Source organism: Dipodomys spectabilis, unplaced genomic scaffold (assembly GCF_019054845.1).
Source record: "Dipodomys spectabilis isolate Male_0828 unplaced genomic scaffold, ASM1905484v1 ptg000002l, whole genome shotgun sequence".
In the NCBI taxonomy this organism is placed as follows: Eukaryota; Metazoa; Chordata; class Mammalia; order Rodentia; family Heteromyidae; genus Dipodomys; species Dipodomys spectabilis.
Window position 1 is genome coordinate 867,073 of NW_024870679.1, and position 13,512 is coordinate 880,584.

At 36.7% G+C, this 13,512-nt stretch overlaps 1 protein-coding gene across 2 annotated transcripts in view; it reads right to left on the reverse strand.

Annotated features, from left to right (window-relative positions):
* Positions 1–13,512, reverse strand: part of Cttnbp2nl (CTTNBP2 N-terminal like) — a 48,817-nt gene that overhangs the window by 15,417 nt on the left and 19,888 nt on the right. The gene's annotated exons all lie outside the window — the stretch shown is intronic.

The following is a 13,512-nucleotide window of genomic DNA, read 5'->3' on the forward strand; positions in this document are numbered from 1 at the left end:
TGTGTGTGTGTGTGTACAGTGCCAGAGATGGAACCCAGAGCTTCATGAATGCTAGGCCAGTGCTTTGCTATCACCCCAATCCTAGAAAATAGTATAAAATCTACTATAAAAGTAAAGAGAACATTTTTTATGATTTAAAAAGTATTTTAACTGATTTTGAAGTAGAATGAACTTCAAAAATTCCCGAGGCAATCTGAAAACACAGATACCTATAAAAGCAATCACTTAAGGATAGATGATTCATTTGCCTTATGTGTTAAAAATTCAAGACTAAAAATGATGTTAATCCAAATAACTACAAGTGTGGCACTTCTAGCTAGCAGGCTGCTTGTCGAAATAGGAATATGTGTAAACACCAAAATCAAGCTGTTCCAACATTCCCATTTCCAAAAGTCTTGTGCAAAGTTCCAGTGAAATTGAAATTAAATATGTTGAGTGTTTTGCCTTTTTGTTGTCCTACTTCAGTTCAGGAATATGGTTGAAATGAGTTACATATACATTTTGGACTGAGGCTACATTATCTTTTTTGAGGTTAGGAAGAAAAAGTCTTGGAATTCAATCACATTAAAAAAAAACAAAAACGGATCAAGAGAATACTCTAAATGTAATCAAGCATTTTAAAGTACAATTTTTAAAATGCTTCTCTTTTGAGGGCAGTTTTAGGCTCAGCAAACTGTGCTATACCCTAACTGAAATTTCCCATTGCACCCTGCCTTTGCATGCACATCACCTTCCTATTACCAATGGGTCTCATTAAGAGCAGCACATTTGTTCCAATTTAGCATGTTCTAATCTTAATTTCTATCTGCCTTTTTTTTTTTTGGCAGTGCTGGTGATAGAAGCCAGGGCCTCATGGATGCTAGACAAGTATTCTACTACTAAGCTTCAACCCTAGCCCTTCATCCTTTTTCCAATGAAAATCAATATCTATTAACTACGTACCACACACACAAAAAAAGGAGATCACCATAGACCCAAAGATAAAATGCAAATGAAGAAGTACTCATTAGTAATTAAGGAGGTACAAATCAAAACAGTGAGATAGTCATGAGAATTGCTGAAATTATAGACTATGTATCCTAGATGTTGGAAAAAATAACAAGTTGAGCATTCACATGTTACTCATGAGAATAATAAAGTGATACAACTACTCTGGAAATTGATATGGAAATTTTTTTTTCCAAAAAAACTAGCTATAATTCTACTTCTAAGAATTAAGCCAGAGAAATTAAAATATACCATCAAAAAGACTTACCCAAGTGTCTACAGTAGCCTTATTCATGATAGCAACACAGTGGAAATAATCAAACTATCAATCAACCAGAGAATAAAATAAAGAATGTGCTATTCTGTTAGATGAAGTTTTACGAGACAAACTATAGTGAAAGAAAATCTAAATAAGTGGTTGGCTCTTGAGTCCAGAGGGCCAACTGACTGGAAGAAGGCATATAGTGACTTCCTGTTGTGATAGACATGTTCTTCCTGTCTTGACTGAGTATGGGCTAACGGATGTATTTGTCCAAACTCATTGAGCTGAATGCCAAAGATCCATATTCTAAACGATATCTAGTTTAAAAATGTGCTGCATAATTAAAATTAAGCTATGTTGCAATACATATTTTATATACAGTATGCCTGAAATGAAATAGGAAGTTTAAATCGAAGTGTGATATGCATCTATCTCAGGTACTGAAGATTGAACTCAGGGCCTCATGCTTGCTAGGCAGGTGCTTACCACTAAAGTCATGCCTCCAACCCCTTCGTGTATTGGTTATTTTCAAGGTAGAATCTTGCTTTATGCCTGGGTTGTGATTTTCTTGTTTTCCCCAATCACTAGGGCTAACAGGTGTGTGCCAGTGGGCCACTGGCTGCGATAGAGCATTGCAAACTCTTTTTTTTGCCTGAGCTCCAACTGCAATCCTCTAATCTCTGCCTCCCAATAGCTAGGATTATAGGCTTGAACCACAACACTGAAGTAATTTTAACAATGGTGAGAAAAACAGGAAGCGAACACTCACTTGCTTATTATAGACCAAGCAGTGTGTTGAGTTTTTACAATCTAATTCCCCTTGAGGAGACGTCACTATTACCTCCATTTTACAGAAGAAATTGGACAGTAACATGCAACTTTCCCAAAGTCACAAAGCTAATTAATAGAGAAGAAACATAAATGGTATAAAATGAATGAACATGTTAGTTGAATGAGTAATACATAGCATATATTCTCCAGAACTTTGTACTAATACATTTAAATTGATTAGGTCTTAATTGGAAGTTTAAAATAAAATAGAAACCAGTGTGATGGTTCATGTCTGTACCCTAGCTTTCTGGAGACTGAGCTAGGATCACAGTATTAGGCTAGTCTAAACTACCTAATGAGGGAAAACCAAATGAAAACCAAATGAAACAAACCAAACCAAACAGAAAAAAGAAGAAAAAGAAATAGAAGAGATAAGGTATGGGTGTCATTGGTAGAGTGCCTTCGTAGCATGTTAAAAAAACAAAAAACAAAAAGCCCTATATTCAATCCCTGGGAATACCTTTCCTGCCTCAAATATAGAAATGGAACAGAATATTTCAGAGTACTGAACTTTATAAGGTGAACACTATTTTGAGGAACTGTCCTTCTATGATACAATTACAGGTATGTGGGCACATGTGTGTTGGTGTGTCCCTCAAATAATAACGCAAAGTTTTTTTCAACAAAGTTTGAAAATGCAGAATCCAAGAAGCCTGACTCCTTCTTTTAAACAATTTAAACAAATATATAAAATCTACTGGAAGTGATAACCAGTATTACTGTTTTATTTTAAACCAATAAATATTATAAAAGTTTATAAAGCCAGAAGAGGTTTGGTATAACATCAAATATATAAAAAAAACAAAACCTCCAATAATACCTTCTCTGAGTTACTGAGGTTAGACAACTAAAATGTCACTGGAGAAGTCTAGGAAAATTCTCTAGACATATGGATGGTTCAGGGGTAGACATACTTTGAATGCTTTCATTTTAGACTTAATTCTTGGTGGGTAGTATGATTGATAAATGGCATGGGTAATGATGTGGGAATACATATTTGACTATGTAAGATATAGTCCCCTAACCACAAAGCTAGATTTTATGTCTAGGTTTAAAAGCATCAAAGAACAAACAGCCTGTACTTGGTTACATGTTTTTAAAATACCATTCATATATAAAGAAACACCAAGTACTTGATCAGAACTTTCTAAGATGAAGAAAGTACCTTACAGTCTTAAGAAATAGGAAGGAAAAGGCTAACCCTGGAAGTGGGTGGGTCCTGGCAGATAAATAGGACTATCAGTGATTTAATGAATTGCAGGAAACACAAGAGCTGGGGGTTAAGGAGAGGTACATAACCCAAAGCTGTCTTTGAAGTATTACATAGTGAAACTCAGCCCATAGACCATAGCATAATCCTTAACCTATGTTGACTATATGAATTTAAAAACTTCTTTATTAGAGATATGCTTAGACTCTTTCACTATGCATTACCAGATAGTACAGAAACTAAAGCATTTAAAAAGAGCTCATTAGTGGGGTGTAGCTGAGGAAAGATTTAGGTTCAATCATTAGCCCTAAAAAAGCTCAATAAAGAAGATATAAATCACACTCTTTTTCTTCTACATCAGGAGCAGTTTAGTGGTCTAACTGTGAATGTGTCTTAATTGTCTGAATTAAGGTTCTTTCAGACTGATACTTCAAGGAAACAGGCTAAGAATCAAGCTGCTCAAGCCAAAGTTCTTGCAAAGTCCTTAGCTTGACTGAGAAGTAGGAAGTACTCACATTTACAAGTTTGTCAAGTAATAAAAACAAGATTGGAGGAGAAGAAAAAAGGGCAGAATAATGAAAATGGGACCCAGTTAATACTTTGAGAGCCAGACCATGGTGACAGTTATCAGGGTAGGTAAACAAAACCAAGGACGGGGATAATTGTACATGCTAATGACAGGAGGTAGAACATAGTATCTATAATAACAGGTGCCATTTCACAAGTTATAGGATGGAAGGTAGCAATTTCTATTGTCATTGAAACCTTATAGAAATGGAGTTAAGTAGCCAATCAGTTCCAACATGTAGTCATTCAAGATAGATGAGGACTCAAAATTGTGCAAGCATTTTTCTTCCTTCCCTTTTTATGTTGTTGCTAATACTGGTGCTTTAACTCAGGGCCTGACAATCTCCATTGAATCACATCAGGTCCTTAGAAGAAAAATCTGGGAAACACTATTTTATATCTATTCAGCCAGAAGAAGAAAGCAGATCAATATGATACTTAATAAAAAAAATACTGTGGGGCTGAAAGAATATAATAGAACAGAGTGCTTGTCTAGCATGTGTGAGACCTAGGTTCAATTTCCAGCACTGAGGGGGTGGAGGAGTGTGTGTGTGTGTGTGTGTGTGTGTGTGTGTGTGTGTGTGTGTGTGTGTGTGTGTGTGTGTGTGTGTGTGTTGTTTCCTGAGCTAACAAAGTTCTCGTAAGTGACTAGTCAAGAAAAGCAGATGATTTCTCAGCTAGTGCTCTGACACTTGACAGGAAAGGACACTAAGATAATCTATCAATTGAAAATTAAAATTGGAAAGAATTAAAAGCTTTTTCTCTATATGAATTCAACAGTGTGGACAAAGGCACATATTCCAGATATTTGTATGCTTTATTACAAAAATGATTTCAAACACAAAACAATGATTTCCTGTCTGAAGAACAAATTGTTCCTTAGTTCAGACTGAGATATAAATAACATAACTGAATGGGAATTAACAACAGTAAGTTATTAAACTATCTTACTATGTAAACTTCTCTTAAAACTTGAGACTGAAAACATTCAAGGTAAACTTATAAATCCTAAACCTTCTCTCATATGATAAATGTTTTAAAAATACTTATGAGGTTCTAGATACTTAGGATGCATAACTGGACAAGAGAAGGTATCATGGAGTTTATATTTAGTGGGAAAGTGAGGAACTAGACATAAAGTTCTAAAAAAAAAGTTCTATAAAATGTAATGTTTATCTGAATGAGTAAATTCTTACTGATACCAGTGATAGACTGTAAGTATAGTGTGTAAGTATATAGTGTATAAGACCAGAATAGCAGTAATTAGGAAACTAGATCCACTGACTAATCAAAGGAACCATTAGAATCTAAAGCCACAATATAGAAAGGAGAGGGTGAATACATGTAAAGAGTATTCTATAGCTAGAACTCACAAGTATTGAAATCTGATTAGATATGGGGAATATTTAGATATATGGAAAATAAATGCAACCAATGGGATCATTCAGAGAAAAGTGAAGATGTTAAGATGAGATAGGACTAAGAAGAAAGTCTTGGGGGGAGGTTTTATTTTATTTTTAGCACTTTTTATTAGCATATATTAGTTGTATAGGAGAGACCTGCATTATTCATCCATGCTAACATATGCAGTACATGTGTTAGCTAAACTAAAAAATACTAAGTGTAGATACAAAGCCATATAACAGGATCAATATAAATTGATATAAAATGTAAATCATGGCGTATGACCCAGGAAGTAGAAGCAATATGGACCTCACGGGCACAGTAAATGCAAAAACAAAGACAGAGAATGAGCTGCATAACACCATTCCATTTGTACAAATTCATACACACCAAGTAATACAGTTTAGCATAAAATAAAGAAGTATGAAAACAAGTGCTTGTCCTACTAAGAGGTAGATGGGATTGGTGACTAGAGGGAGCTGTTATTTTATTTTTTGCTGGGCTGGATCAAATCATCCAGGGCTACCTTCTTACTAGGCAGGTATTCGTATGACTGAGCTACTTCTTCATCTCAAGATAATTTTTTTGTTTTCTTCTGGTGCTTAACTGTAAGTACAGCACTGGGACTTAAGTCAGGGCCTGAACTCTCATCAGCTTTTTTTGGTGACAGTCTTGGGGTTTGAACTCAGGATTTGGGCACTGTCCATGTATGAACCTTTTTCCTGAAGGATAGCACTTTATCACTTGAGCAACAGCTCTACTTCTGGCTTCTGCAGTTAAGAGTATCATGGACTTTCCTGTCCAGGCTGGCTTGAACAACAACCCTGAGTAGCTAGGATTATAGAGTAAGCCATTGGTGCTCAGCTTCATTCAGCTTTTTCACTCATGGCTGGTGAGCTACCACTTGAGCTATACCTTTAGTTCTGACTTTGTGGGAATGAGAATCTCTCAGATTGATCTGCCCAGCCTAGATTCAACTAGGGAGCTTCAGATCTTAGCTTCCTGAGTAGCTAGAATTATTAGGCATGAGCTACTACCTGGTTGAGACTTTTTTTTTTGCGAGACAGACCACCACTATGTAATCCAGGCTGACTTCAAACTTAAAATTCTTGTGCCTAAATCTCCCAAGTGCTACCATTAACAAAGCACATGCCATAATGCTTAGATTTAAAGGCTTCTGACTCTTACAATCTTAGAAGTCTAAAGAGTGATTAGACTTGGTGGTGCAAACCTATAATCCCCGGACTCCAGAGGCAAAAGCAGGCTAACTTACACACAGTAATACTCCACCTCAAAAATAAATATAGATAAATAAATGTCTACAAGGCAAAAAAAAACAAACCTTAATATACAATGTACTAAGAGACAGTAGAGCAGCATTCCGTAACAATCACAGGAAAGAGCATCTTATGCAGTTGCAGAAGTCATCAAATGTAAGAGATGTGTGGAAGAAGAAAAAGTATGGGATCGCGATAAGGAAAGAGTGTAAAAAGTAAGAGGGCCCACAGTATCAAATCTAAAGAAAGCCTAGGTAATTTAGCTAAAAGAAGCATTAGGGGCTGGGATGCAGCTGAGTGGTAGAATACTTGCCTATCATTTGTAATCCTGGGTTTACTCCCCAGCATCACAAAAAACATAAATAGAGGTTACTTTTAATTTTAGAAGGTGAAATTTGTATACAACAGTAGTAAAAGCAAAACAGAAATGAGAGCTGGGAATAAACTGGAAGCAGACTACAAATGATATTTAAATACCTAAGTGTAAAGAAAGGAGAGTTTATGTGGTGGCTCACAATGAAGACAGGATTTGGAGCAATCTTTCTTTTTTTTGGAGTGGGGGGAGGGGCCAGTCCTAGGGCTTGAACCCAGGGACTCACCCAGCTGTTCCTGAGCTGTTGTGCTTAAGATTAGCACTCTACAGCTTGAGCCATAGCTTCACTTCTGGATTTTTGCTGATTATTTGGAGGTAAAAGTTTCATATACTTTCCTGCCTGCGCTGGAGTGCTGGAACTGGAGCCATCCTCAGCCTCCTGAGTAGCTAGGATTACAGGCATGAGCTGCTAGCACCAGGCTGGGAGTAATCTTTTTAAAAGAACAGAATGAAGAGATTGGCTTTGGGTTGAGAAGTTACAAAGGGAATAATATGAAGAACTAAAAGAAGGCAAGGAGTAACTCATGCAGTTAGGAAAAAGGCTGGTTAGGGTAGGGTTTGCAGAAGAGACAATAGCATCAATTCAGGATAGTTTCTATAGGAAAAAAAGAATGTCATATTAAGTGAATGAAATCTCTTGAAATTTCCAATCAGTAATCTGACTGGAGATCTTAATAACAACTTAATCACAACACAATCATATTCATTTACAACTTAGTAACAACACAATTACATACACATTTGTTCCAATTAATTCAGTCTTCTTGCACATATAGCATGGATTAGATTTAAACGTTCTTAAGTAACATACATTTTAGAACTCAGTGAATGGCTGATTGCTGAGGTACAAAGTAGCCCACTCCATCTCTTTCTACTTATTAACAGGAAACAAACAATTTGCAGTTCATATCCTATGATGCAAAGACAATTTGTAAATTCCATGTCCCCTATGCTGGCTTTTCTTCCTCTTTGCTGCACTCAATTAGCTTACATTAGTTACATAGAGGTGGAATTTTACTTTACTTTCCTGATTGTTACCCTTCCACACATTTACAACATATTCCAATCGATCTCACCTTGCTATCACTTTCCTGGCCCCTTTCCTCCCTTCCCAAAACCATTTCAAGAAGTTTCATTCTATTTTCATAGCTGCGAATCGTCTATTTCCATCCCATTCAAGCTCTACCCTTCTTGTAAGTCCAACCCTCCTGCAAATACCCACCACCAGAGTCTATTTCTATTTCTCTGGCCAGAAAATGTTTTTTTGTGGTGTTATTAAGCAATGAGATATTATGAACTACCATGAAACTGTTGTCTCTTACTAAAACAAAATTTCATGAAATTTTAATTATGTAATCATTCAAACATATGTCCACAGTTTTAGAGTATATAACCCATGGAAAAATATTTGTTTTGGATAAATATCTTTAGTTCCCCTGTACAAAAGCAGAATTTGAAAAGTAATGAAAAATTTATTTGTTGTTCTTTTGAGGGAAACTCTGGGGTATGGAAGGAAAAACCTCATGTTTTCCCTTGGCATGCTATGATGTGTTTACTTCCTTAACCATATTTTTAAATGATACAGATTTATGTGAATAGTATAAATTATCTAAAAATAAGGCATTTCCACCAACTTCTTGCTCAACTTCTTGTGTGTGTGTGTGTGTGTTGTGTGTGTGTGTGTGTGCTTGTGCGCATGCACACGCGCTGGGCCTGGGGCTTGAACTCAGGATCTAGGTGCAGTCCTTGAACTAGTGTTCTACCACTTGAGCCATAGCTCCACTTCTGGCTTTTTGGAGATGATGGGTCTCATAAATTTTGTTCCAAGGCTGGCTTCCAACCATGATACTCAGATCTCAGCCTCCTGAGTAGGTAGGTATTACAGGTGTAAGCCACTGGTACCATATAAGTATAATTTAAAAATTGATATAAGAATTTAAATGAGTATCTTCTCATTAAAATTTTAGCGTATATAAGGTCCTTCATAACCAAACCCAGTTTATCCTTCTTCCCCTTTTAGCTTTCACTATGATGAGTATATTATACTCCCAGAACATTTCAAATCATATACATATATATGTATACATGTATATATAATATATATGTATATAGTCAGGTATAAAATCTAATCATATATTATTATGTAAATTATTCTGCAAAACTCTTGCAAGTTTACCATTTCTGTCTTAGAGATCTAAGTCATAAAATTATTTTTCATCATGAAAAAAATTGCAGGGTTAAGACAGTAACTCAAGTTGTAGAGTACTTGAGTACTGCCTAGCAAATGTGAGGCCCTGGGTTCAATCCCTAGTACTATGGGAAGAAAATACATAATATGCTAGCTTATGTAGCCAGACTTACTGATGGACATACAGGTTGTTTATAGTTTCCTATATTGTATTCAACAATGAATGGCTCAATAAACATTCTTTAAAATATGAAAATAGTTTGATAGAAGAGATATACTTCTATGTTTTTCTAAATAGTACACAATTTTTAATATAATAAAATTTCCAGTACCAACTTTCGTTAAAGAGTCCCTGCAAACATACAAGATAGTTTCCTACTATCTCCAAATCATTCCTACGAGTAGCTAAACTAACATGGTAAATATAAAAGATCTCAGGTTTTAGTTTAGACTAAACCTTTTCTGTCTTCCTTTGCTTTCTTTATTTTCCTCTTTAAAAGGCCAACTAGAAATAACCTCTGATTAATCCTAATCACAAGGCTAACACATGCAGGGAGACACAATAAGAGGAAGTCAAAATAACAGGAATAAGCTGTTTCCCTTTTTTATTTGTTTTAGTTTCAGGCAGAATAGATCTATAATGAAATTCCTCAGCACTGTAATCTTTTTTGAAGCTCTTCTCAACTGCTGAAGAACTGTGCTCTCTAAATAAGTCCCAATTTACAGGTTGAATTCTCCCTCTCAGTAAAAAACAAAAAACCACACATATATAAAAAACAGAGTCCCCAGGAAGACGCCAGCTGAAATGAGAAATCTGTTTTCTTCTTCTGGCACCCTAACTGTGGAAACCCTAAATATCATAAATTATATGAATGACACATGACAAAATATAGAAAAGAGCTATAAAAACATAATGTGTTTTTAAATATTATTTACCATCATTCTCTTTTGGAACCATTTTTTGGAACCATTTTTAAAAGCTAGAAGAAGTTCAGTGTGTGTGTGTGTGTGTGTTCCGGTGAGGGGCCTGAACTCTGGGCCTGGGCGCTGTCCCTCAGCTCTTCAGCTCAAGGCTAGCGCTCTACCACTTGAGCCAGTGTGTATGTGTGTGTGTGGGGGGGTCCGGTCGTGGGGCCTGAACTCTGGGCCTGGGCGCTGTCCCTCAGCTCTTCAGCTCAAGGCTAGCGCTCTACCACTTGAGCCACAGCACCACTTCCGGCTTTTTTCTTTTTTGCTTATGTGGTTCTGAGGAATCGAACCCAGGGCCTCAAGCATGCAAGGCAAGCGCTCTACCACTGAGCCACCTTCCCAGCCCTGTGTTGTTGTTGTTTTTTTGTCGGTCATGGAGCTTGAACTCTGGGCCTGGGTGCTGTCCCTCAGCTCTTTAGCTCAAGGCTAACACTTTACCACTTGAGCCACAGCACCACTTTGGCATTTTCAGCTTATGTGGTGCTGAGGAATTGAACCCAGGGCCTCATGCATTCGAGGCAAACACTCCACCATTGAGCCATCTTCTCAGCCCAGATTCACTGGTTTTTGCAAAATAAATATATATAAAATCTTAAGAATAAAGCTTCCTTTTTTTAAAAATAAATACCCAAGTTATAAATGACTTATAAGTGAACAGCCTTTCCTATTTCTCTGTTTTATTCTAGAAAACCCAACACTTCCCTCTCACTAACTTCATGCTGTTCTTATGGCAGACCATTCCAGGAGCCCCTACCATCTTGAGACCCAAGCCAAGGAAATGGAAGAAGAGTTGTGAGATGTATTTCTGGACCCACCAGTTACAACTTAATCATTTTTTTCAATGCCCTCTCTTGTATAAATTATTTATACACATTACATAAAGGTCTCTTATTGTCTTTAATAGTTCCATGGTATTATGTGATTGTGGTCATATCAAAATTTACTTTACTATAATCCTACTAATAATTACTAAAGTAGTTTCTAGAAGTTTGTTTCTATGAATAATGCTAAATACCCCTATTCTTATGTTTATTACATAGGCCTAAGAACATACGTAGTACACATTTATAGAAGTAGACTTACTTCTAAGATATATGCATATTTAAATCTGATAAGACAAGGTCAAGTTCTCCCTAATTAGCTGAAAACAACATATTTTCATACAAGCAAGCTTTGCTGGAAATAGACTGAATAACTTGACCAGGTTCACATAGCTGTGCTTTATAGCATGACAGGCAAAAACTAGGCAATGTTTGACTATAAATATGTCAAAGCTATAAATTACCCTGGAATGCCTAGGAAAACTAGTATGAAACAGACTTTATCCCCACACCAGAAGACAACTGCCTCAAGCATTATGGAGAACTAAAACCACTGGAAATTACTCATCATGTATTACAGAGTTACAACACAAAACGAAAAAGTACTGGTTTCAATAATTAATTACACTCAGACATTCCTAATTAGTACTGTTAGTCTTTTTGGTGAGTCTTAAAAGAAATGAATTAATATCATTCTAAATGTAATAGTTATAGAAATAACAGACTTAAGCCGGGTGCCGGTGGCTCATACCTGTAATCCTAGCTACTCAGGAGGCTGAGATCTGAGGAACATGGTTCAAAGCCAGCCTGAGCAGTAAAGTCCTTGAGACTCCTATCTCCAATTAACCACCAGAAAACTGGAAGTGGTGCTGTGGCTCAAGCGGTAGAGCGCTCACCTTAAGCTGAAGAGTGCAGGGACAGCACCCAAGCCCAGAGTTCAAGCCCCACGACCAACAAAAAAAATAAATAACAGGTTTAGATTTTACTTAGGTTTTCTCATCACAATTATAACCTCAGAATAACTCAAGAAAACACTACATAAAAGAAAACTAAGAAAATGGTGCGTTCCTGTAATCCTAGTACTCAGGAGGCTGATGAAGGATGAAGGAGGATCTTGATGAAGGATGTACTTGAAACCACCAAGAAAAAAGAAAGACTAAAGAACTAAAGACTCACACATAAATCAATGGATTAAAGTAATAAAAAGAGAAAACACTAGAGAAAAGATAATACCATCTTGCTTTTTCTATGTACTCTACTGAATTGACTGCTGTCTGCTTAGGGAATCACAGATTCTTGAATTTTCCATGACAATGGAAAGATTACTTTTGTTGAGAGAATTGTGGCTTGAGGACAGCCCAAACAAAGAGTTTGCAATACCCTCCTATCTCAATAAAGAAAGCTGTATGTGACTATGTGGTAGCACAACCCTGGAAGCTCAACTATGTGGGGAAGTGTAGGTAAAAGGATTGCAGTCTAAGTTAGACTGGACAAAAAAGCACAAGCTTCTGAGAAATAACTAAAAAGCAATAAAGGGGCATGGCTCAAGTGGCAGAGCACACTGGTGTCACAAATATAAGGCTCTAAATTCAAACTCATATACCACCCAAACCAAAACTTCCAGAGCTGGGGATATAGCTCAGTAGGAGAGCAATTGCCTAGCATGCCTAAGGCCCTGAGTTTGATTCCCCAGCACTACACACAAGAAGGAAGGAAAGAAGGAAGAAAGGGAGGGAGGGAGAGAGGGAGGGAGGGACAAGGAGAAGAAAGAAAGAAAATAAAACTTCAACAAAGCAGTTTAATAAGAACTCATATGAAACATTAACACAAATGTTCCTTTTATTCAATAAAGATCTAGAGTAAGTACGGTAGAATACTTCCTATATTTTTTGTATGTCAACATAACTTCTTACAGAAAAATCTTAGAACTTTACTCAATTGCAGTTTGCAGGGGGAACTGTTCATTTTGCTCCAATTTTCCTTTCTTTACCTATTTCCACTTGCCTTTTGGGAGTATCATCTCCTTTCTATTCAGACACCAGTATGAATCTTCATCTCTCTTCTACTCACAGACACCAGTATGTTCTTTTCTTGTCCTATCTAAATATGCTCTCAAAGCAGAAGGCTTTGAACTTTCTGTACTCTTTATACTTTGAAAGTATTAAGAACTCACAACATTTCAAAGGAATTATATCCCCTTTTCTTAGACCTTATAATACTGAGTTTTCATATATCTCCTGCCCTCATTAATATCTAACCTCTCCTGTTCCTTTCATTTTAATAGATATCAAATATTTAAAAGACAAATTATTAATTTGGGTTGCAGGGAATTCACAAATGTTTTCATGGGATCTTTGATCTTCTATCCTGATATAAGATATTAAATCTTGGGGCTGGGAAGGGGGCTCAGTGGTGGGAGTGCTTGCCTTGCATGCATGAGGCCCTAGGTTAGATTTCTCAGCACCACATAAGCAGAAAAAGCTGGAAGTGGTGCTGTGGCTCAAGTGGTAGAGCGCTAGCCTTGAGCTGAAGAGCTGAGGGACAGCACCTATGCCCCGAGTTCAGGCCCCATGACCGACGAAAAAAACAAACAAAAATGATATTAAATCTTGAATTTGAGCCC